General features: G+C 45.8%; 1 protein-coding gene and 1 long non-coding RNA gene across 3 annotated transcripts in view; one reads left to right on the top strand and one right to left on the bottom strand.

Moving 5' to 3' along the window:
• slc6a4a (solute carrier family 6 member 4a) overlaps window positions 1-25,951 on the bottom strand; it is an 80,227-nt gene that overhangs the window by 22,780 nt on the left and 31,496 nt on the right. The window lies entirely within an intron of this gene.
• Window positions 18,688-20,301, top strand: LOC139062566 (uncharacterized). Its single transcript, XR_011516121.1, has 3 exons — window positions 18,688-19,413; window positions 19,504-19,590; window positions 20,049-20,301. It is a non-coding gene; the product is annotated as an uncharacterized lncRNA (long non-coding RNA).

Here is a 25,951-nt window from a genome sequence, read left to right as displayed (position 1 = left end):
TTAGTGCTGCAATAATGTTTTATTAATAATAAATTATTATACCTTTTGTTTTACTACAGCATCGGTAAGCTTCCTGTGCACAGATTATTAAGGATGCTTGTTTCAGCTGTGAGATTAGACGATAGGATCAATGAAAAAATAAGTTGTCACACACTCCATGGAAACTTTCAGAGAATCCACAAATAGTGGCTTTCAAATGGTTTTGTTACTTTTTGCAAGTTTAGAAAAGCAGCAGATGAGACAGCATGTCTGATAATTTAGTTTTTCATCTGATAATATTAGAACATGTCAGTGATGTCTGAGGGGCTTTTATAAACACCGTATAACTAACACTCCTGGAGAGGGTATGGATTACACAGAGGCTTCTGGGGAGCCCAGTTATGGTGGTGGGGTGGGGGGGGGGGGGGTCATTTTGCCTTGGCCCCCAAAATGTCTTGAAACGGCCCTGGGTGTGTGACTGAGTTGTGAAGGTGATCTGAATGGTATCAGATGTATAAATATGACATGTGTAGAACTTATTGTTTTGCAGGTAAAAACGTGTAGTGGAGATAAATCTACCTACATTTTACTTTTCAACACTTTGTTTTGTTTTCTTGTTTTTATTTAACTATTTTCCTGTCCTGTCTGTCTCTCTTCTTCCTGCATCTCCTCTAAACTCTCCAGAAAATCTGCTGCCTGGATTCTTACTTTTTCACCTCATCAGTTACTTTTGAGCAGATCAAAGGGATCTCCTGACCACAAAGCGGAGAGCGCGTTTCGATGCGTCAGTGAGGTGAAATCACCGCAGCACAGGTGATGAGCTCCGCAGTGGCAGAGCGCTTCAAGCACAAATAAGACAGAAAGTAGAGAACGTGTGCGGACATTAACGATCGTGTGTTCATTATAGTTTTTTGGTTGCGCCACTTTGAGAATGGACCGTGCGCTGGACGCAGCAGCCTGGAGCGCTGCGCGCCGATCATCGCTCTGCCGCTCTCTGCTGAAAAGAGTCCATGAATGATTATATAGTAATATAGGTAGAAAACTTTTTTCCGGCTCCCCTGAATGTGTAGGATATACAGCTCCCCCATCCCTGCTCCTGGATGAAAAGCCGGACATTTTCATCAATACAAGAACAAGGACATCCCGGACAGAGTGAAAAGCGGACATGTCCGGGGAAAACAGGACGTACGGTAATATGAAGCGGGAGATTACAGATACAGTAATTTGCTCGTGCCCTTGCTGCCCTGGGCCCTTTAGAATTTGTGGGCCCTGGGCAATTGCCCAGTTGCCCATATGGTTAATCCGGCCTTGCTTCTGGACGTAACTCTGGCTAAATGAATGTAAAGGTAATTTCTTAGAACCACCGTGGCCTGAGGCTGGGCCACAGTGTGGAGGACAGAAGTAGCAGATTTGTTTTGAACCACTTGCTGGATCAATGTGATATTCTGTGCTTCCAGGAAACCTTTATAATGAAACAGGATCTAAAAGGTTTCACTTCTACTAATAATCATTTTCATCAGGCTGGAGAGTCAGCTACTGACATTGGAGATGGAACAATAAGGTGGTGAATACCAGGTGGTGTTGCAATCCTTCAGAACAAGAAGTTAGACCCGTATATAAATGTGATTAGGATTGTTGTCTATACACCTTAAACAAAATGAGAAGAAATGCGTCATCCTGAATGATTATGCCGTTTGAGTGCCTTAATAATGAGTTTCTTAATAGGCTTATGTTTTTATGTAGTTTTATTAAAGATATAGCATTTTTAATGTGTGTATTATTGGTGATATTAATGCAGATATTAGTGATGGAAACTCAATCTTTACACCTGAAACAAGTCTGTGAAGATAGTGCCTTACTGTCAACTGAAGTTGGTTTACCTGCAGATAGTTACACTTTTATTAGTGAAGCGTGGCACACAGCTTCATGGTGGGATCACTGGGTCTCAACAGCTGACGCTCATGCCTCCCTGTCAGCATCTCATATGGGCTGTCTAGCTCTGATCACATCTCATTTGGGTTCAAAATAAATCGAGTGTGTGCCCATGTCTGAAGAACATGAGTGAAAACAGCAGGAAAGCCATAGACTGGCTGACCCTCTCTGAGGAGGACATCTTTAACTATCAGCTGCTTATTAAGGTACTTGTTGGTAGTATTTGGGAAGCAGTCACCATGTAGAGAAACTGTCTGTAAAGATCCAGAACACATATCAGCAGTAGGTAACTTGTATGATGACATAGTGAATGCACAATACAAGGCTAGCGTTCCCTTCAACAGGCACAAAACTAAAACCAAGATCAGACCAGGCTGTAGAGAGTATGATCAAGCTATGATCTTGTTGGCCAGTGATCTCACATTGCCCATTACGATCGATGGAAGAGATGGTTTGAATTTCCTCTTTCTCTGTCTCCGTTTTGCTCCCGCTCTGCACCCACGCTTCTTGTGATTTAGATCATTTGGGATTTGTGGCTTCAGTTGAGGTATTATTTCAGCCTTCCCAATGTTAACCAGCTGCTCCCGATTGTAAACCAGCTTGTTGCCATGGTTACGTATCATAACAAATGCTCAAAAAGTGAAAAAATAGCAGTAAAAATCCTCCAAGCTTCACAGCACCAGAAACAGAAAAGTAAAATGTCAAAAAATACTGTTTTTTTTGAGAAACTAGAAGAAAAAATGTCCAAGAAAAGGCAAAACTTACATATAGTCAACAGAGCTACTCCAACATGCAGCCACCCAGAGCAGCGCAGTTCCAGAATTAACATGAAACTGCACACGAATGATTTTTCTGTACCAAAGACTTGATCAATGCGATTTTTGCTGAATCTGGAACAGCGCCCCTGAATACAGTTAAACTTTCAGTACAAACAAGCTTAAAAGTGTACCAAAATTTCTGAGTGTCATCACACAAATGTACTGAACATAAATATATGCTCAGTTGTTCACATCCCTTTAACTCTGCCCCCTTATAATCAATTTCTTCAAATTTTCAAACTTTTCCACTGTAGCATCCAGAAATGGTCAGTTTTTCATCCACAGTTTGACCTCTTCAGTATCTGGTCATATGGAGACATGAGTCTGCATCTAATGCCTTTAATCTGCTGGATTCTGCTATTCTATCAGCTGAAGTCCAGGCCTCTGCAGCTTTGCACACGATAACATATTGTCAACAAACTGTTGCTTCACCAAGGTCTCTCTTCAGGCTTCCTCCTATCTTTATCTTAGCTTTGCTTCACAGAAAAAGAAGAATGAACTTTTCTAATAATGAACCTTATAAATAATGAAGTGTTAAAATAATGATGAAATGAACAATATGGTTAAATGAAATGTTTTGATTAATCCGTGCCTAAGTTAATATGGTTTAAATGAAATACATGGCCCATATATTTAATCAGCGTATGTGACTTGACAAGCACACATACACGAGACAAGATTACGAGGTTAAAGTAATCTCATGACACATTGCTTTCTGATCCACAAATCAGAGCTCCTGTATCTGAGGAAGGTGTGGTATCTGAGGTTGGTTGGTAAAACGCCTTTACATGTCAAATTCTGGTTGGCCATGTCATCATAATATGGCAATTATTAAAACAGAGATCACTTCCTGAGTGATTCAGTTTTGAGCCGAACTCCAGACTGGCCACCGGAGGAACTCTTTAACAACCGCGTCTCTTGACAAGCTGTCAAAGCTGTTGCACGCTGCAGCTGACACAGAAAACAGTTCCTGCAGAACAAAGCTGACACAACTCCAACTCCTTAAGAGTCCAACCGTTTGAGACACAAAACGAGTCCACCTGTTTGTTGTGACCTGGAGACGACTCTGAACTGACCTGGTCGTACTGCGGTTTTTTCTACGAACTTCGGTACCTTGGGGTCACCCGACCCCCGACATCTCAGATCCGAAAGAGAGTCTCCTTAGGGGTACGTGGACACAGCAAGATTGTGTCACACATCTCACCTGTTAACTTTCATGTTTTGGACCTGCTAATTTATGTCCACTAACTCCAGCTGTTTCTGTAGTTTCTGATTCCTCCACCTCACTCAGCATGGCTCTATTAAATTCCCGCTCTGTTAACAATAAGTCCTTCCTGCTCAATGATCTAATTCTGTCTAAAAACCTGGATTTTCTGTTTCTGACTGAAGTTTGGCAGCAAACATCTGATAATTCTGGTCTGATTGAACTCTGCCCGAGTGGTTATTCTTTTCTTAGCCAGCCTCGGGGTTCTGGTCGTGGTGGAGGCCTAGCTCTTGTTTTCAGAGACCATCTTCCATGTAGCTCTACAACCTCTGGTCACTTTGCTTCCTTTGAACTGCAGCTGATTAAAGTCGGGCCTAAGGACCCGTTCTGCTGTGCTGTGGTCTATCGTCCACCTGGTCCAAACAGTTCTTTCCTTCAGGAGTTTAGTGACTTTCTATCCTCCACTGTGAAGCTGTCTAGACTGGTGATTGTTGATGACTTTAACATCCACGTTGATGATCCCTCTGATGATTTCACCATGCATTTCTCCAGCCTCATGGACTCCTTCGGCTTTACCCAGCATGTTTCTGGCCCCACACTCACCAGGGGGCACACTCTAGACCTTGTTTTTACCCTGGGTCTAAATGCTGACAGTGTTTGTCCTGAGGACGTTTATATTTCAGATCACCATTGCATTTTCTTTAACTTGTCAGTTTCTGCGTCCCCACCTCCTGTTCGCACACGTACGTAAAGTAATTTGTGATCATTCCATATCAATTTCAGACTTAAAATAATTCACAGAATTGAAGCCTCACCTACTTCTGGTTAAACCACACCCAATTCCTGTTTAGGCCCCATCCACTTTGAGTACAGATACAGATAGTGGTGTACTTGTTCATCCCTAATGTCCATTGGCCCATGTCCCTTTTAAATTTTGAATTATGTTGATACAGTAGTGAGACTAAGCCAATCGATTTGTGGGTGCTCATTCCTGTTTGGGCTGAGGATGGCTGAACACAGCCAATCAGAGAGCAGCACTTTTTCCCTGCTGTTGGAGACATGCAGCTGTACTCAGGATATGAGGGGAATATTTCAGCTGTCTGTCAGCCACAGCGGCTTTCTTTATAATGTGTGTCAATGAGAGGAAAGCTGGCACAGTCCTCCTGAGGCTCATAGCACCAAAACTGTAATACCTACAGGGAAACTAAAGACATCACGTTGAAGCTGACAAAATAACCTACTGATTTTGATCAACTTAGTGTACTATAAAGGATGTGGTCATAGCAGTTTTTTGTTTAAAGGTTTTCATAACTCATGCAGTTTATGGTGCTCAGCTTCATCAGATGTCATTTCAGATGCGCCGAGCTGTGGGGAGAACCAGCCGTCAGCCCGCGCAGCAGACAGAAGCCACATCAACATGTTTATTTCTGCTGTGAAATTGGTATTTTTAACATGGGAGTCAATGAGGATTTGCTCGCTTCTGACACCAGCCCCCAGCGGATGAGGGTGGAACTGCCATTTTTTGTACTTCCGGGTTGGCCTCAATTTTTGAGCCGCATTGTGGGGGCCTGGTGGGAAAGTCCGCTCCATAATGTAAACAAAAGGCGGACATGAGCTGTGTTGCTTTTGGAGACTCTGAACCTGTTATAGAAATTTTATGTTTTATTATTTCTTGATCATTAATCCTATTAACTAAATGTGTTATGTATTACTCTATGCCTGAAAGCATTTTCATTCATACAGACACATCCACACATTCTTGTAACCACACACACACACACACACACACACACACACACACACACACACACACACACACACACACACACACACACACACACACACACACCTTCTTAGCTTATGTTATAAATAAACTTGAAGGGCAGATACTCTTTGCAGTTGTAAGCCTCAACCATTGCTTGAGCATCTGTCATTTTTGCAAACAGTAACTTGTCTGTTTAATTGTCTCTCTTCTCTTCAATCGCAGGTATTAGGTGATTGATAGAATCCCTAACATAATCTGGTCCTTCGAGCCGGATTATGTTAGGGATTCTATCATTCAATTCTATCAATCAGTTTTGGCTTTTAGAGGGGACATATTATGCAAGATCTATCTTTTGCATTGTTTTGTGCTGCCGTGTGGGTCTCTGCTGCCCCTGCTGACACTCTGCACATGACACAGCATCTATCCACCAGTTTAATGTGCCAACAAACACGATGTCTTACATGCCAATAATGGACCTCTTTTGCCTATATCCTTTTATGCCACTGCTGCTCTGATGAGCCATGGGTTATCTCATGTCTCAAGAGGAGGGATGACTGATGACAAGTTTCCTACACAAACTCTCACAATCCACATGGACTTTATAAAGCTTTCACAGATCTAAATGAAATGGATCCTACATAGAAGAATGATGCATTAACAAGTGGCAAAGGTGCTATGTACCCACCTGTGTCTGTTATACGAGAAGAAAACAGAACATATTTGTGAATCAGGTAATGGCTGGATGTTTTGAGACCTTGGATCTGAGCTAAAAGAACCTTTGTTAGTACAACTGTGGATGAGAATAACTGCTCCCTCTGGTGGTCTGTTTCATTTCCTACATGTCACGAGTCCTATAGTCCAGAGTGACTGAGAAAATACTTTGGTAGATTGGATGATAAGAATTTTGCTTGTTACATCCCCGACATGTGTTGGTAAAAATGTGAAGGATGGGGGTAACATAATAACTGGCGGAGGAGTTTAAAATGGGTTTATTCGTACAAAAGGTATTAAAACACAAGCAAACAGATCTCTCTAAAAGGTTAACATCACGAATTATCAACTATAAAAACACCTGGTAGAAACTTATATTAAAAGTTTACCGAAACGAAGGTGTTCTAAAAGCCCGAAGTTGATAAAAGTCCTAAACAATTTACTGATTAAAACACCTGGTAAAAGCTTATTTTAAAAGCTTTACCCACACAAAGGTGTTTAAAACCGAAGTCAGTAAAATTGCACAAACCAAGTTAACCTTTACAAAAAACCGAAGCACACAAAAGATCCCCCTGGATCATCCAAACTTTATCACCAAGAGTTAAAACTATCACAGTTTAAAACTCCAACAAATCCAAATGTGTCTAAACGAAAGGGGTTGAAAACACACAAAAACCAGCAGGACAGCAGAACCCCTGCACTGTTGCCTCTCAGACTGCTGAAGGCACAGCCCCTTTATGCAGGTGTTTGCTTCATCAGGTGGATTCAGTTCAGCTGTGCTCCTCAGCAGCCCGGGAGAGAGGAGAAGGAGGGGCGGTGTCAGGCTGATTCACTGGAGCTTGGTGATCTTGGCTCCTGCTCCTCACTCAAGGCTGGCAGCCGTGACATTGCTGAAAACAAGTCCAAGTGATCTCCCAGAATTTTCTTGTGCTTTTTCGCCCACACAGGTAGTGAAACCAGAAAATTGGGTTCTTATTAAGGTGCTGAAACAAGACAATTGGGGCAGCCAGAGGTGACAAGGTCCATTCCAGGTACTCCTCACCACTCCTACTGCTGTGAAGATTGCTGAGAGGCCGTGGATTCATCTATCCCACTGCAAGCACATTGACGCCAACTAAATGCTACTAGAGCGGAAACAAAGTCCAGTTTCAAAGGCGTGATGGTAACAATAAGTACTCATGTCTCAACCCCGGCGAAGATGAAGATCTGCTTCAAGCTTGCTGGGTTTACCACATTGCTGATGTTGGTGCTCACGTTCATGGCCCTGCACTTGGGCCTCCTCTCAGCACCTGACAGACAGACTGGGACAGCAGCATCTGATGGGAGTACTGGCACTGGAACTGGACCTGGAACAATGGATTGGGGCTCCTCCCTGACCACACACCAATGTAACCTGCACCCACCTCGGCTGAAGACCCCCTGGATGCAACTACGACAGGCCACGGCGAAAAAGAGACGCTGGAAAAGGAGAACTACTTCAATCACCTGCACTCAATCTCCAACCTAGTTTCACGGTCAAAGGATCTGAAGGACTTTCAGGGACAAGAACAGCTCCCTGACACGTAGACAACCACCTCAATGCACCATGGAAGAACCCAGATGTCTCGTACTGAGAAGTCGAGCTGTGCGCTTTCGCATCCCAAACGCCATTCTTGCATTCCAGACCTGAACTACAAGGAACTCATCAACTTAAGACTGAAACCATCCCCCTCCCCCGCCACACCTGGTGTGAGGGGTTTTGCCTTGGTCTGCCTGAGTGTTCGTGGCAACCGGGTCTGGGGGTTTAAGATTCTGGCATCTGCCTGATCAATCCCGGTGGCTGCCTGGTGGGGTCTGGGTCCCTGGGCTCTGCTGGGTCCCCGGCGGGGGTGTTCACCCCTGGGTCCCGGGTCATTGGGTCCCGGGCTCAGCCGGCTAGGGGGTGGGAGGCTGCGGGCGGGCCTGTGGGCTTGCCGCTGATATCTCCCGGGACTCTGCCGGCTGCTGGTTGTGGCCCCTCGGGGCGATCCTCTGTGCCTCTCGAGGGGGGCGGTGGCCTTTCTGGTTGCAGTCTCCTTGGGGTTCCTGTGTTCTGGGGCAGCTCCTGGATCTCTGGGACTTGGAGCTCCCCCCGTCTCCTGTGCATCTTTGGGGGGCGGATCTGTGGTCCCTCACACTCTCTGTTGGACGCTCCTATAGAGAAACCTTACATAAACAAGCGCGTGTACACACACAGGTGCTCACATGGTGCTCTCAAAAGTATGGGCTTGGGCACGTTAAACACATGTCTTAAGACTATGGTGGGCACTTAATGCCCTGTGATTTATTATCGTGATTCTTCAGTTAAGCAATGTTGATTATATATTTTTTTCATCAAGTTGACACAGTGATAGCTTGATCTTGTTGTATTGTTGTTGTGTCCCTTTTTTGCCCTTTTGCTTTTTTTTTGTCTTTTTCTGCAGGTCTAGAAGCAGACTCTTGTTCATTGTTATTTATTTTTGTGGAACCCCCCTCTCTCTCCTCCTTTTCTTTTCCTTTCTCTTTCACCTCTGTCTCCGTGTCTGGTCGGAATTACAAAGCATTCAAAAACAACAACAATAAAGTTTTAAGTATCAGGCGTGACATTAAAAGCAAACGCTTTGATGCTCCACCCGAGAGTAAATCTGTAAGGCTTGTCACCAGCATTCAGACAATAATTCTGTTTGCTTCACAGCCAGACAGGACACGGTAAAAAAAAAGACTGAAACCATCCTGATCAATGGATGAGGACTCAAGCCATTCCAACCTATTCTTCAACCGGGATTCTCAGTTCACAGACAAGCCCTTCGATTAAAACATTTGGTTTGCCTCAGCATCTGCCATAGTTAGAGCTGCATAAATAATACTACCTTTTCATATTTCCTCATTCACAGAAACAGTCGCAACCTGAAGCTTTAAATTCATCGTATGTTTCAATAAACTCCACTGATGTTTTCTGTATATTATATGGTCTTGCTAATCCATCCCAATCACTTTATAGGAACTGCTATAATTTGTAAAATTGTCGCATCACAGTACATGCACATCAAGACGTATGTCATAGCTTCCCTTATGATTCTGATGATGTTGAATAAACTGATGTTCCATTATCTCACTTGTATCTCTGTAAACTGCTGTTTGATGTTTTTGTCAGTTGTGTTTGCCTTATCGTGTTTTATTGTTTTATTTTATTTGTTCTTTGTTTTATTTTTGTTTGGTTATCCTATACAGATAAACAGGAGGGAATATGTTGTAAAAAATTTATGTTTTATTATTTCTTGATCATTAATCCTATTAACTGAATGTATTATGTATTATGTATTATCTATGCCTGAAAGCATTTTCATTCATACAGACACACCCACACATTCCTGTAACCATTCACACACATACCTTATTATCTCATGTTATAAATAAACTTGAAGGGCAGATACTCTTTGCAGTTGTAAGCCTCATCCATTGCTTGAGCATCTGCCCTTTTTGCAAACAGTAACTTGTCTGTTTAATTGTATCTCTTTTCTCTTCGACTGCAGGTATTAGCTGATTGATAGAATCCCTAACAGAACCACATTATTTTATTAATTTGCTGTGTGGGTCCTCATAGGTTTGTGCCACACACACACACACACACATACACACACACACACACACACACACACACACACACACACACACACACACACAGACAGGGCCAGATTAAGACTTCGTCGTACCCTGGGCAACAATATTAAAGGGCCCCATCATCACGACCCAAGGATCACCATAATATGGTCACATACAGAATATTTTTCTGTAATATGCAGTAAATATACTCAATACTTGAATGCCTGACAACACGTAACCCGCTCAGGATAACCTTTGACCCACCTTGTGTGGACTGACCAATGAGGAGAGAGTCGTAACTTGAGGCCCTCTCTTCATTGGTCAGTCTGCATGAGACTGACTCTCAACTGACGTTCAGTCGTAGGCAGCGAAGCGTCTCTGTGCAGCGCAAAAGCCCGGGTGGACAGTTTGTTTAATATAGGGTGATCATATTTCCATTTCCAAACAAGAGGACAGGGGATCTGTGCCTATGACGTCACACTATGGCAACGCTACACAAACCATGTTGGGACCCATTTTTTGTAAGAACTAAATTAATATCAGATTCTGCCAATAAAAGGGCTCCAAAACAATTCATATATAAATATTTAGCATATGTATTGCAAAATCTCATTTTTCTGCTTTAGTGCTGCAACAAGGTTTTATTAATAATAAATTATTATACCTTTTGTTTTACTACAGCATCGGTAAGCTTCCTGTGCACAGATTATTAAGGATGCTTGTTTCAGCTGTGAGATTAGACGATAGGATCAATGAAAAAATAAGTTGTCACACACTCCATGGAAACTTTCAGAGAATCCACAAATAGTGGCTTTCAAATGGTTTTGTTACTTTTAGCAAGTTTAGAAAAGCAGCAGATGAGACAGCATGTCTGATAATTTAGTTTTTCATCTGATAATATTAGAACATGTCAGTAATGTCTGAGGGGCTTTTATAAACACTGTATAACTAACACTACTGGAGAGGGTATGAATTACACAGAGGCTTCTGGGGAGCCCAGTTATGGGGTGGGGGGGTGGGAGTGGGTGGGGTCATTTTGCCTTGGCCCCCAAAATGTCTTGAAACGGCCCTGGGTGTGTGACTGAGTTGTGAAGGTGATCTGAATTGTATCAGATGTATAAATATTACATGTGTAGAACTTATTGTTTTATACAGGTAAAAACGTGTAGTGGAGATAAATCTACCTACATTTTACTTTAAAAAAATTTGTTTTGTTTTCTTGTTTTTATTTAACTATTTCCTGTCCTGTCTGTCTCTCTTCTTCCTGCGTCTCCTCTAAACTCTCCAGAAAAAACTGCTGCCTGGATTCTTACTTTTTCACCTCATCAGTTACTTTTGAGCAGATCAAAGGGATCTCCTGACCGCAAAGCGGAGTGCGCCTTTCGATGCTGCGTCAGTGAGGTGAAATCACCGCAGCACAGGTGATGAGCTCCGCAGTAGCAGAGCGCTTCAGGCACAAATAAGACAGAAAATAGAGAACATGTGCGGACATGAACGACCGTGTGCTAATTATAGTTTTTGGGTTGCGCCACTTTGAGAATGGACCGTGCGCTGGACGCAGCAGCCTGGATCGCTGCGCAACAACGCGCTGTGCCGCTCTCTGTGCTCTCTGCTCAGAAGAGTCCATAAATGATGTAATATCGGTAGAAAACTTGTTTCCGGCTCCCCTGGATGTGTAGGATATACAGCTCCCCCATAATTCGATCCCTGCTCCTGGATGAAAAGCCGGACTTTTTCATCAATACGACCGCGGACCCCCAGTCCGGACATCCCGGACAGAGTGAAAAGTAGACATGTCCGGGGAAAACCGGACATACGGTCACCCTAGTTTAATATAATGCGGGAGATTACAGACATGCCTACAGTATTTTGCTCGTGCGCTTGCTGCCCTGGGCCCCTTAGAGTTCGTGGGCCCTGGGCAATTGCCCAGTTGCCCATATGGTTAATCCGGCCATGCACACTGATTTCTCCCTTGAGCAGCTGTCTACTTGCCAGGGCAAGAGCTCCGATGCAGAAACAGGCGCACGCACGTACACACACACACACACACACACACACATACACACAAAGCTATTCTCTTCTCCCTTTCCCACTCTGAGCAGCAGCTCCGGATCAGCAGCTCCGTGCTACAGACAGAAGACTACTCAACAGCATCCAGCATGAAAATGAGTTGCCCATGCAGGAAACTAGCTAGCTTTGAAGTCACGAGGCTGTGATGCTCAATAATTTTTCTGAATTTTAAAGAGCAAGTCACCCTCAAATCAACTTTCATTTGCTGATAAACTATATAAATGCATATCTAATCGTGCTGCAGACACGTGTAGTCAATAGTTTTGCACTTAAGTGCATTTTAGTTAAAATTTAAATTTTCTGCCTAAAACTGTCAGTGTTGTGTCGTTGTCAGGTAAAAACTCTGCATTTGAATTTAAATCTGCCATCACTACTGGCTAAGAGGTACCCTAGAACGTTAGCTGGTACCAAATGAGTCACAATGTGGTTGTGATCCTGTGTGTGTGTGTGTGTGTGTGTGTGTGTGTATTTGTTAGCAGCTCCGTCCTCTCAGTCTGCTAGGCAACAGCATTTGTTGCATTTTTCAAACAGGAAGTGGGAGTTGAGTAAGAATCTGGTACGGGGTGACTTGCTCTTCAAGCATTTAATTCCACTTAAAAAGAAGGGTTTCAAAAAATTCAGGGGATTTAAAGAGCAAGGGGATTTAAAGAGCAAGTCACCCCTTACAAGAAGCGTACTTCACTCCCACTTCCTGTTTGAAAAATGCAACAAATGCTGTTGCCTAGCACACCGAGAAGGTGGAGCCACTAACAAATACACACACTCACGACATTGTGACATCATAATGTACCAGTTTACATCATAGCATACCTCTTAACCAATAGCGGTGGCAGATTTAAATTCAAATGCAGTGAAGAGTTTTTACCTGACAACGGCACAACACTGACAGTTTCAGGCAGAAATTTTAAATTTTAACTAAAATGCACTAAAGTGCTAAACTATTGACTACACGTGTTTGCAGCATGATTACACATGCATTTATATAGTTTATCAGAAAAAAATAGTTGATTTGGGGGTGACTTGCTCTTTAAGGAGCAGTGTGACACTTCACCACGCCGGATGATTACTCTTTTGGGTAGCTCTAGCCTCCGACCCGACCTTGACTTTTGTATTTTTGCTCTGATTAACCTGTTGTCTGAAAACCCCCTTGATGCCCTTTCCTGCTCTCCTCCAGGTTCCTCACAATCTCTCACCAGCTCCAGAACAAGACCCGGATCTCAGCCTGCCTGACACACTGCTTCATCCCCTGGCCGCCCGCTCTCAGCCGCTCACCTACCAATGTCCATTCCTGTTCCTACACCTCTGGACAAAACAATCTCTTTACCTGTGGATCTCCTCAGCTCACCCGGACCTAGCAACCTTCCTGTGCAATTACCACTACCAAGAGGCAGTAAGACCAGTCTGTCAGATAACATTTCCATTTGTTTACGCCTCCTATTCACTCTGTCTCCCTCTTTAGAATCTTCCCCTGGATTCCTGCTGCCAGTCCTGCGTCTCGTCTGTTCCCGTCTCTCACATTGCTCCTTACTTAGTAAAATAAAAAGCTTTTTACTTACCTTCTTGCTCTCGTATGGTGATTCTGCATGTCGTGGGTCATGAGACTTCCTCCCGCCATGACAGAATCATCCGGCCAAAACATTGACTCCATTGCAGAATCCGATCCATCCGTTAACTTTCCGTCCGCTGTTTCTGAAACGCTCTCCCGTCACGAACACGCCATTCTTAGCTTGCTAGAACAATCCTCTGACTCCCACCAACGGTTGTTCCATATGGACAACATGTTACGCACCCTCACTGCCAAGCTAACTTCCCCGGAACCTTCCGCACAGCCGCCTCCTGTTTCTCCTCCGTCCGCAAATCCGGTTCCTGCTCCAGCCATAAACTTCCGGATACCCAACTCACTCCCTTCTGACACATATTCCGGTGAGTTCGGCAAATGCCGTGGGTTTTTATTCAGCTGTCAGTTGGCCTTTGGCAGATCACCCGAAGCATTTGTACTAGATTCAGTAAAGATTTCATACGTTATCGGATTACTCCGAGGCAAAGCATTAGATTGGGCCGAGGCTAGGAGTCATGACACCAGTTTTCTGCGCGGTTCTTTCTCACAGTTTCTGACCGAGTTTAACCAGACTTTTGATCATTCTGAGTCCTCAGCTGAAATAGCTAAAAGATTGTGGAACCTCCATCAGGGAAAGCAGACCGTAGCTGATTTTGCGATAGAATTTCGCACACTGGCAGCAGTCTCCTCGCTAGATCAAGGTTCACTCATTGGAGCATTCACCCAGGCATTGAACGATCGCCTCCAGGATCAGTTGGCGTTATGCCAAGAACCCCCTGTCCTCGAATCACTTATAACCTTGGCATTAAAAATCGAAGAGCGTCTCAAAGAGCGTTCTAAGAATTCTCCAGTGTCACATCTACCGCTAATCCAATCAAGAAATGTTCTGCCACCAGTTACTGCACCATCTGGAGACGAGCCCATGCAGATAGGCAGAACAAAATTAACCTCAGAGGAAAGGCAACGTCGTCTCACCTCCAACATCTGCCCCTACTGTGGTCAACCTGGTCACCGACTCGCAAATTGTGCCCTGCGTTTAAAAGGGCAAGCCCACCAGTAGTTCCGGGAATACTGGTGGGTGGTAATGTGGCTTCTGAAACCCGCTGTGCTCTGTCCTGTGTAATCATGTTTAATCAAGGGAGCTGTATGTTGAAGGCGCTACTGGATTCAGGCTGTGAGCATAATATGCTGGACTTAACAGTCGTTCGAAAGCTGAATATCCCTACTATTCCTCTTCCTACTTCTCTGAGAGCATCATCCCTGGACGGCAATAGTCTTACCACCATCACCCACCAGACCGTGCCCGTAACGTTACAGGTATCAGGTAATCATCAGGAGAGCATTTCCTTTTTTGTATTTCAATCTCCACACTCTCCTGTTGTTCTAGGACATGACTGGCTTGTCACCCACAATCCACAAATTAACTGGAAAACGTCCCAAGTTACCATTTGGAGTGCTCATTGTTTGTCTAACTGTCTTCGCTCTGCTTCACCTTCCAGTCCGGCCCCTAACCCCGATCCACCGGTTCCCCCCGATCTGTCAGGAGTACCAGAAGAATACCATGATCTCTCTCTCGTCTTCAGTAAGGACCAAGCCTCTTCTCTGCCCCCTCACAGACCATATGACTGCGCCATCGACCTTCTGCCTGGCGCCACACTTCCATCCAGCAGGTTGTATAATCTGTCCAAACCTGAACAACTCTGTATGTCCACTTACATAAAGGACTCTCTAGCATCCGGTCTAATCAGGCCATCTACTTCACCCCTGGGTGCAGGATTTTTTTTCGTCTCCAAAAAAGATGGTTCCCTGAGACCCTGTATCGATTACAGAGGTCTCAATCAAATCACGGTCAAAAACAAATATCCACTCCCATTACTGTCCTCTACCTTCGAACCAGAACAAGATGCTACTATATTTACAAAACTGGACCTGTGTAATGCCTATCATCTCGTTCGAATCAGAGAAGGTGATGAATGGAAGACCGCGTTTAAAACTCCCCTAGGTCACTTCGAGTACCTAGTCATGCCTTTTGGCCTCACAAATGCCCCTGCCGTTTTCCAGTCCCTGGTCAACACAGTCCTTGGAGACTACCTAAACAAATTCATCACAGTATACCTTGATGAAATTCTAATCTTTTCCAAATCCCCAGCAGAACATCGTCAGCACGTCAGAGCCATACTTCAACGCCTCCTGGAAAACCGGTTATATGTGAAAGCAGAGAAGTGTGAGTTCCATGTTCCATCAGTAAAGTTTCTCGGTTTCATCCTCAAGAGCGGGCGGTTGAAGACTGATCCGGACAAGATTCAATCCGTTCTCTCCTGGCCTACTCCCACTACACGTAAACAACTTCAACGTTTTCTGGGTTTTGCAAATTTTTACCGTCGTTTCATCAAAGATTACAGTCGTACTGCCGCTCCACTCACTCAACTCACTTCCATTAACAAGCCTTTTATCTGGTCTCCCATTGCGGAGAAGGCATTTCAGGACTTAAAAGACAAATTCACCCAAGCACCTTTTCTCACCCGTCCCGACACCTCCGCTCAGTTTACCCTGGAGGTCGACGCCTCAGATTCTGGTGTTGGTGCTGTTCTCTCTCAGGTCTCTCCCTCAGATCACCGTCTCCATCCATGCACCTTCTTCTCCCGATTCCTCTCACCTGCGGAGCAGAACTATGACGTTGGGGATCGAGAACTGCTGGCCATTAAGTTGGCTCTGGAGGAGTGGTGACACTGGCTGGAGGCAGCAGATCACCCCATCATCATCTGGACCGATCATAAGAACCTGGCATACTTAAAGGAAGCTAAAAGATTAAACCCCCGACAGTCCCGCTGGTCCCTTTTCTTTTCCCATTTCCGTTTCATTATCTCCTACAGACCCGGTTCCAAAAACAGCAAGCCTGGCGTTCTATCCCGATTATACTCTCCCGACAAGGATCCTGAACTAGCACCAATCCTGCCACCTTCCTGCATTGTGGGCGCAGTGGCCTGGGACATCTCCAGAAAGGTTCAGGAGGCCCAACAAGTCGAACCAGACCCAGGTACCGGTCCACCTCAGAAAATGTATGTACCAACCAGAGTCCGTGGTGACCTTATCCATTGGGCACACACTGCCAAATTTTCTATTCATCCGGGGGTCGGTCGTACGCTAGCTCTCATCCGCAGGACCTTCTGGTGACCATCCATGTACAAGGACGTCCGAGAATACATCAACGCCTGTTCCATCTGTGCCCGTAACAAATCCAGTAACCAACCTCCAGCCGGACTCCTCAACCCACTTCCTGTACCCACTCGCCCATGGTCCCACATCGCTTTGGATTTCGTCACTGGTTTGCCCCTCTCTAATGGTTTTTCAGTCATTCTCACTATTGTTGATCGTTTTTCTAAATCCTGTCACCTGGTCCCTCTCAAAGCACTCCCATCCTCCGCCGTAACAGCCCAACTGCTGATTAAACATGTTATCCGTCTCCATGGCATCCCCTCAGAAATATTGTCCGACCGTGGTCCCCAGTTCCTGTCCCGGGTATGGAAGGACTTAGCTGATCACCTGGGGGCTCGTGTCGCCCTGAGCTCTGGATTTCATCCACAGACCAATGGACAATGCGAAAGAATGAACCAGGAGCTCGAGGCCATGCTGCGGTGCGTCTGTTCATCCAATCCCTCTGGTTGGAGTTCTCAACTTCCCTGGGTGGAGTATGCCCATAATGCTCACACCTCCACATCCACTGGCCTGTCTCCGTTTGAAACCGTACTCGGTTACCAGCCCCCTCTGTTTCTGTCTGCTCAAGATCCTCCTGCTTCCGCTCCCCAGTTCATCCGACGTGCCAGGCGCACCTGGGCTCAGACCACGGTGGCTCTGCAGAGGACTGCTGACCGCAACCGCCACCTGGCCGATCGACACAGGCGACCCGCTCCTGTGTATACTCCTGGGCAGAAGGTCTGGCTCTCCACCAGGGATATCTGCCTAAAAGACACCAGCAAGAAAGTGGCTCCTCGGTTCATCGGTCCATATCCCATCGTTGATGTCATCAGTCCGTCCATTGTCCGTTTGGCTCTGCCCCCATCCATGAGGGTCCACCCGGTGTTCCACGTCTCCCTGATTAAACCTGTCCTCTCTGGTCCCCTGTGTCCTTCTCCCGCTCCTCCTCCTCCTGCCCGGCTCGTTGGTGGTGGTCTGGTGTATCTTGTCCGTCGTCTCCTCGATGTCTGCCCCCGGGGCCGGGGCTTCCAGTACCTGGTGGACTGGGAGGGTTACAGTCCCGAGGATCATTCCTGGGTTCCCCGCTCATTCATTACCGACCCAGATCTTATCAGGGACTTCGAGGCCTCTCGGGCTTCCTCCTCCTCCGCCTCCTCCTCCTCTGCTCGGCCGCCGGGTGGCGTCCGTTGAGGGGGGTGGGGGGTGGGGGGGAGGGTACTGTCATGGTCCGTGGTGAGCTGCCAGCCTGTAACCCTGATCTCTTCTGAGTATTTTCACAGGTGGGCGTGTCTGAGAGCTCCCAGCTGCAGCTGATCTCACCATCAAGGCCCAGGGGATTTAAAGGAGACATAACATGAAAAACCCACTTTTTTATCCATTAACACAGTGTGTTTCACATTTTAAGTGTCTAAGTGAGCAAAAAGGCTTATATTATTCACTGGAGTTGCTATTTAGATATTTAATAATTAAGTTTTGGGCATATTTGTCCACCCGTTCAGTTTTTACATTATCTATTACATCAGTAATTAATTTAGTCAGGATAACTACCAAATATGGCAATGGCCCTCGGCTAAACACAGAGCTAATCCGCCATTTTTTCTTCTCGCTAAGATTTTTTGTAGTCCTATTGGAAAAATGCAGAATGTCTGGTTATTTTAGCCACACACAGCTCAAAACTGTTCCTCGTTTTAAGGAAGGGTGGTGTGGCAGTATTTAAACCCAGGAGCTGATGACACTACTGCTAAAAAAACACAGAAGAAAAAGTAGTGTGTTTGTGTTTGTGTGTGTGTGTGTGTGTGTGTGTGTGTGTGTGTGTGTGTGTGTGTGTGTGCGCGCGAGCGTGCGCGTGGTTCGTTCGTTCGTGTCTCCAGGCTAGTAAGTACCGAGGGCTTCATCTATCTAAAAGGAGTCATTTCCATCTGAATGTGGCAGCACCGGGACACAGCAGCAGAGCGGTAAGCTTCATATCACTCTAAAATGTCGACAAACTTTACTTTAGATTTACGGGCATTAGCAGCATTAAAGCGTTAGCATCCGGCTTGCTATCGCTAGCACAGTATGCTAGTAAAGTTAGCACCCAGATTAATGTGGATTTGGCTGGTTTTCGTGGAATAAAACGTGATTTCTGATCAACGCCTTCTTTTACACCAGATGTACATCCACTGATTGTAGCAGCAGAGAGCCTGTGTGTTATTCTACGTGAGTGTGATGTAATCTTAGCATCCAGTAAATAAAGTCCCATATCAGCTAAAATGCAGCGTGACAAAGTCATTAAAGTGCGTCAACACAGTGAATTTAATAGTTTTAAAGAACAATCTCTGAGTGAAGTGAGGTTAGTTTTTTGTCTCACTGCAGATATAAAAACTAACTTTATCAGTCAGGCACAGCAAAGCTCACCGTCTGTATGAGCGTGAGCGTCGGAAAGCTGATAAAATCGGCTGTAAAATAATTAAAACAAAAGTAAAAATGCTCCTTTGCTTTTTAGAGTCAACATCCAGCAGGCTGGAGCCGTGTTTCACTGACAGGCTGTCAGACTAAAGCCCTGATGAGCTCAGCTGGGACAAACTGGTCTGATGTTTAGGTAAGTGAAGATCTGCTTCTCCAAGTCCTTGAGATGCTAGTAAAAAATAATTTAGCCAGCTTGCTAATGTTACTTTTCTTCTCCTCTAAGGAACACAGAACGTTCAGATGTTGGAGCTCACGTCACCTACTGAGGAAGGAGACCCACCAGTAAAGAGACGGTCTGGACCAGACCAAAGTGAGTGATGACACACCTCAGCCACCCTCATCATTAAGAACACCTCACCCCCTGAATCACTCCGTCTGATGACAGCAGAGTGATTTATTTGATGTTTTACTTGTTTAGTCTGTTTAGAAATGATTGAATTACATTATTTTCTGTAATCGACCATCTGATCTGGATGTGTGCAGAATAACTTTCCCCAAATTCAGCAGCAGCTGGCCTACAAAAACAGCTGCAGCATGTAGTAAGTCTGTCTGCACTGCTCTCTAATGAGCTTCCTTTCATAAGGAATCATTTGTATAATTTTAGTGTCACTATTTTATTACATTTGTAGGAAAATATGAAGTCACTGCAGCAAAGTGAACTTGTGAACAAACACAAACGTGACTATAAACATGAAAGCTAAAGAAACGACTTTCCTAAAGCTGCTTGTAAACAAAATATGTCATTAAAGTTATCGTCTATCATTGCAGAATATGGCGATGACATCATGGAACTGGTCTTTGGAAAAGTTTTCCCTGAACCAACTCCGTTTCTAGATGAGGTAGAGAAGATCTGCATCTCACCAACTCTCTGGTCTCAGTATTCAGACAACGGAGGTCTCCCACTGTTATCCAGGACCAGTTTGAAGCCCACATACAGCCCCTCCCTCATCATCAGGAAACCTCAATCCGTATCCTGAGGACAACAGAAGACGGCAGGAGGACAGGAACTCTGAGACCTAGATACCACAGCGCCGGGACACAAAGCACCTGTGTGTACAACGCCTGTTTAACTACTAAAGCCTGTTTATTATATTGTTCTACTTATTTGCTGTGAGGTTAATACTTAGAAAATTTGTATTTTAATGTAAACAATAAAAAAAATCACAGATTGTATGTTTTCTTTTAGATGTAATGGTCCAAACTCAGCCTTGTAGACATTTATTGCATCCTGTAGGTAAATACACAGAACAGGCTCAGATCCAGGATGACCCAGCATGCTCTTCTTCCATTCTGGCTGTTAGGGATTGTATCAATAACTCAATGCCTACTGATGTTTCCACCTAACGGTATTTATTTAGAATGCAGGTAAGATTTAACTATATTTGTTAGCAAAGCAGACTGATCTTGGGAATTTCACTGCAGCACTGATGTCCACCTCTGTGTACACATTAGAGAGAATTACCACTTTACAGTAAACACATTTAATAAAGATATAGGCTACGCATTGCAGACAATAAAAAAGTTCTAAGCATTAGAATTATAATGATCACATTAAAGAACATTGAGAAATGTTCTTTATTTTTGACTAGAATCTCAAAACTTTAAATTAAAATGTAACTGCTTTTTATCCATTTTCAGCCTTAAGACACCCAATATAAAGTAAGACTACTTATAAAATTATTTATAATTATATGTATGTATATATATAGATAGAGATCTTAATAAAATATATTATTTTAATGGTGTTTTAATGAGCTGTATCATTTTTTAAAACATTTTTTTATAGAAATAAATAAGCAAGCAGCATTCCTTGTGTGTGTGTGTGTGTGTGTGTGTGTGCGCGCGCGCGTGCCTGCTCGTTTGTCCTTCAGTCGGCCGTGACGGATGTGTGTGTGTGTGTGCGCGCGCACGTGCCTGCTCGCTTGTCCCTCCGTCGGCCGTGACGGGTGTGTGTGAGTGACTACAGACAAATGCATGAGAGAGTTAGCAGCCTTGAAACAGCCTGATGAACTACTCTCCCCACATGTTTTAAAAATGCTAATATGCTATGCTAAATCTGCTATGCTAAATAATGATTTCTCTATAGAACTACAAAGTCCGACTGGGGGAGGAGAGTACAGGTCTGCACTATGGAGGGGGGCGGAGTTTACAGCTCCTCCTCCAGTTTAAAGAGACAGTACCCCAAAACGGCTCGTTCTCAAGACTCTCCTCAGAACAGGGGTAGATGAGGGTCTGTAGAGCAACAATAATGAGGAAATCAGACCAAATAACTGCAGTTCCACTGTTTTTAGACCCCAACTGAAGGATTTAGATGTAAAAAGGAATAACTTAAAAGCATGTTATGTCTCCTTTAAGGAGCAGAGTGACACTTCACCACGCCGGATGATTACTCTTTTGGGTAGCTCTAGCCTCCGACCCGACCTTGACTTTTGTATTTTTGCTCTGATTAACCTGTCGTCTGAAAACCCCCTTGATGCCCTTTCCTGCTCTCCTCCAGGTTCCTCACAATCTCTCACCAGCTCCAGAACAAGACTCGGATCTCAGCCTGCCTGACACACTGCTTCATCCCCTGGCCGCCCGCTCTCAGCCGCTCACCTACCAACGTCCATTCCTGTTCCTACACCTCTGGACAAAACAATCTCTTTACCTGTGGATCTCCTCAGCTCACCCGGACCTAGCAACCTTCCTGCGCAATTACCACTACCAAGAGGCAGTAAGACCAGTCTGTCAGATAACTTTTCCATTTATTTACGCCTCCTATTCACTCTGTCTCCCTCTTTAGAATCTTCCCCTGGATTCCTGCTGCCAGTCCTGCGTCTCATCTGTTCCCGTCTCTCACATTGCTCCTTACTTAGTAAAATAAAAAGCTTTTTACTTACCTTCTTGCTCTCATCTGGTGATTCTGCATGTCGTGGGTCAAGATACTACCTCCAGCCATGACAAAATGAATAGCTTTTTGTTGTATTTATACTTTTTAAGTCACTTTTAAAGTCTGTACTTTTACTTCAACTTGAGTATGTTTTTTTTTTTCAAAAGAACTGTACTTAGCTACTTTTTCAGACAACTGCTCAAGCACCGCGTCTCACCCGTGGGGGGTGTGGGTGTACACTTTTTATAACGAGGATGTTAAACAGCCACACTTATCCTGCAGGTTTGCTCAAAAACCTCAGTGTGGTCCAGCTGATGCACTCAAAGTTTACCCCCTCTCTCCTTCCCTCTCCTTTTGGCTGGCACCCGCACTTTTGCTCACCGGTGTTACATCAGTATTCTGCTCGGTTCAGTAGCTGGGCTCGGTTTTGTCTTTGAAATGTTTTTCCCAAACTGCTCCGCACAGCTGCAGCAAAGGAACGTTTAGCGCTCATAACAAGCTGATTCCCAGGGTGGACTGCTCATAAAACAGGAAAACCGAAGCCTCGTGTGACTTTAAACATCTTGTTTGTGCAAAATAACACTTCATACAGAAGCTAATTCAGTTGTAAACAGTATGTGCTCCATCCTTGTGTGTGTGTGTGTGTGTGTGTGTGTGTGTGTGTGTGTGTGTGTGTGTGTGTGTGTGTGTGTGTGTGTGTGTGTGTGTGTGTGTGTGTGTGTGTGTGTGTGTGTGTGTGTGTGTGTGTGTGTGTGTGTGTGTGTGTGTGTGCGTGAACACAGAAGATGCCACAGATATGTGACAATTTAGCTTGTTTCTTTATTTTACTTAAGAATAAGAGATTAAATTATTTCAAAAGCAGTTCAATGTAGTTAAATTAGTAATAAAAATTATTCTAAAAGGCTGCCCTGCGCGGCTGCGCCTTCGGGTCGGGGGACGGGTCCTGATTGTTGTTTGTGCTTATGGGCCAAATATCAGTTCAGAGTACCCACCCTATTTGGAGTCCCTGGGACGAGTGCTAGATAGTGCTCCATCAGCGGACTCCATTGTCCTGCTGGGGGACTTCAGTGCTCACATGGGCAATGACAGCTTGACCTGGAGGGGTGTGATTGGGAGGAACGGCCCGCCTGATCTGAACTCGAGTGATGTTTCGTTATTGGACTTCTGTGCAAGCCGCAGTTTGGCCATAACGGACACCATGTTCGAACATAAGGATGACCATCGGTACACTTGGTACCAGGGCAGCCTAGGCCGCAGGTCGATGATAGACTTTGTAGTCGTATCATCTGACCTGCAGCCGTATGTTTTGGACACCCGAGTGAAGAGAGGAGCGGAGCTGTCAACTGATCACCACCTGGTGGTGAGTTGGATCAGATGGCAAGGGAAGATGCCGCGTAGACCTGGCAGATCCAAACGCATAGCGAGGGCTGCTGGGAACGCCTGGCAGAAGAACCTCTTCAACTCCCACCTCTGGCAGAGCTTTGACCACGTCCCGAGAGCAGTGGGGGACATTGAGTCCGAGTGGGCCTTGTTCCACTCGGCGATTGTTGAGGCGGCTGTTGCTAGCTGTGGTCGCAAGGTGGCCGGTGCCAATCGTGGTGGCAACCCCCGTACCTGCTGGTGGACACCAGAGGTTCGGGGAGCCGTCAGGCTGAATAGGAGGCCTACAGGGCGTGGCTGGTCTGTGGTTCTCCTGAGGCAGCAGACAGGTAACAGATAGCCAAGCGGGGTGCAGCAGTGGCAGTTGCCAAGGCAAAATCTCGGGCGTGGGAGGAGTTTGGTGAAGCCATGGAGAAAGACTATCGATCGGCTCCAAAGAGGTTCCGGCAAACTGTCTGGCACCGCAGGAGAGGAAGACAGCAACTCGCTCACACTGTTTACAGTGGGGATGGGGAGCTGCTGACGTCAACTGGGGCTATAGTCGGACGGTAGAAGGAATACTTTGAGGAGCTCCTCAATCCCACCTACGCGCATTCCGAGGTGGAACCAGAGCCGGGAGACCTGGGGATGGAGTGTCCAATCTTGGGGGCAGAAGTTGCTGAGGTAGTTAAACTACCACACAGCGGCGGAGCCTCGGGGGCGGATGAGATTCATCCTGGGTATCTCAAGGCTATGGATGTTGTAGGGCTGTCGTGGTTGACACGTCTCTGCAACATTGCGTGGTCATCGGGGGCAGTTCCTGTGGAGTGGCAGACCAGGGTGGTGGTCCCCATCTTTAAGAAGGGTGACCTGAGGGTGTGTTCCAACTATAGGGGGATCACAGTCCTCAGCCTCCCTGGAAAGGTCTACTCCAAGGTACTGGAGAGGAGGGTCCGATCGACAGTTGAATCTCAGATTGAGGAGGAGCAATGTGGTTTTCGTCCTGGCCGTGGAACTGTGGACCAGCTCTATACCCTTGCAAGGGTGATGGAGGGGGCATGGGAGTTTGCCCAACAAATCCACATGTGTTTTGTGGATTTGGAGAAGGTTTATGACCGTGTCCCCAGGGGCACCCTGTGAGGGACGCTCCAGGAGTATGGGTTGGCTGGCCTTTTGTTAAGGGCCATTCAGTCCCTTTACCAGAGGAGCGTGAGTTTGGTCCGCATAGCCAGTGGTAAGTCGGACCTGTTCCCGGTGAGGGTTGGACTCCGCCAGGGCTGCCCTTTGACACCGGTTCTGTTCATCACTTTTATGGACAGAATTTCTAGACGCAGCCGTGGTGTGGAGTGTGTCGAGTTTGGTGGCAGGAGAATCTCGTCTCTGCTTTTTGTGGATGATGTGGTCCTCCTAGCTTCATCCAGCTCTGACCTTCAGCTCTTGCTGGGTAGGTTCGCGGCCGAGTGTGAAGCGGCTGGGATGAGGATCAGCACCTCCAAATCGGAGACCAAGGTTCTCGACCAGAAAAGGGTGGCTTGCCAACTCCGGGTCGGGAGGGAGGTCCTACCTCAAGTGGAGGAGTTTAAGTATCTCAGGGTCTTGTTCACGAGTGAGGGTAGGAGGGATCGGGAGATCGACAGGCGGATTGGTTCGGCGTCTGCAGTGATGCGGACGCTGAGCCGATCTGTCGTGGTGAAGAGGGAGCTGAGCCAGAAAGCCAGACTCTCGATTTACCGGTCGATCTATGTCCCAAACCTCACCTATGGTCATGAGCTTTGGGTAATGACCGAAAGAACGAGATTGCGGATACAAGCGGCCGAAATGAGTTTCCTCCGTAGGGTGGCCGGGCTCAGCCTTAGAGATAGGGTGAGGAGCTCGGACATTCGGGAGGGACTCGGAGTAGAACCGCTGCTCCTCCGGATTGAAAGGAGTCAGTTGAGGTGGTTTGGGCATCTGGTCAGGATGCCTCCTGGACGCCTCCCTGGGGAGGTTTTTCGGGCATGTCCTGCCGGCAGGAGGCCCCCGGGTCGACCCAGGACACGTTGGAGAGGTTACATCTCCAATCTGGTCCGGGAACGCCTTGGGGTCCTGCCGGAGGAGCTGGTGGAGGTGGCCGGGGAGAGGACGGTCTGGAGCTCCCTAGTTGGGATGCTGCCCCCACGACCTGGACCCGGATAAGCGGAGGAAGATGACGACGACGACTAAAAGGCTGCAGTGCATGTGCATGTGTGTGTGTGTGTGCATGTGTGTGTGTGTGTGTGTGTGTGTGTGTGTGTGTGTGTGTGTGTGTGTGTGTGTGTGTTACAAATATAGGACTGCATGAGACAGCATGGCTTCATCACATCCATGCATCTCATTTCTTGATTGAAGTACTGGCTCACAAAAATGATTCATTTTCATAAGTTATGACATTTCACCTCTGGGAGGTGTAACATATATCATATCA

This window comes from Nothobranchius furzeri, chromosome 13 (assembly GCF_043380555.1).
Source record: "Nothobranchius furzeri strain GRZ-AD chromosome 13, NfurGRZ-RIMD1, whole genome shotgun sequence".
Taxonomy (NCBI): domain Eukaryota; kingdom Metazoa; phylum Chordata; class Actinopteri; order Cyprinodontiformes; family Nothobranchiidae; genus Nothobranchius; species Nothobranchius furzeri.
The sequence above is the reverse complement of the archived record's forward strand: the minus strand, read 5'-3'. Positions and strand labels throughout refer to the sequence as shown.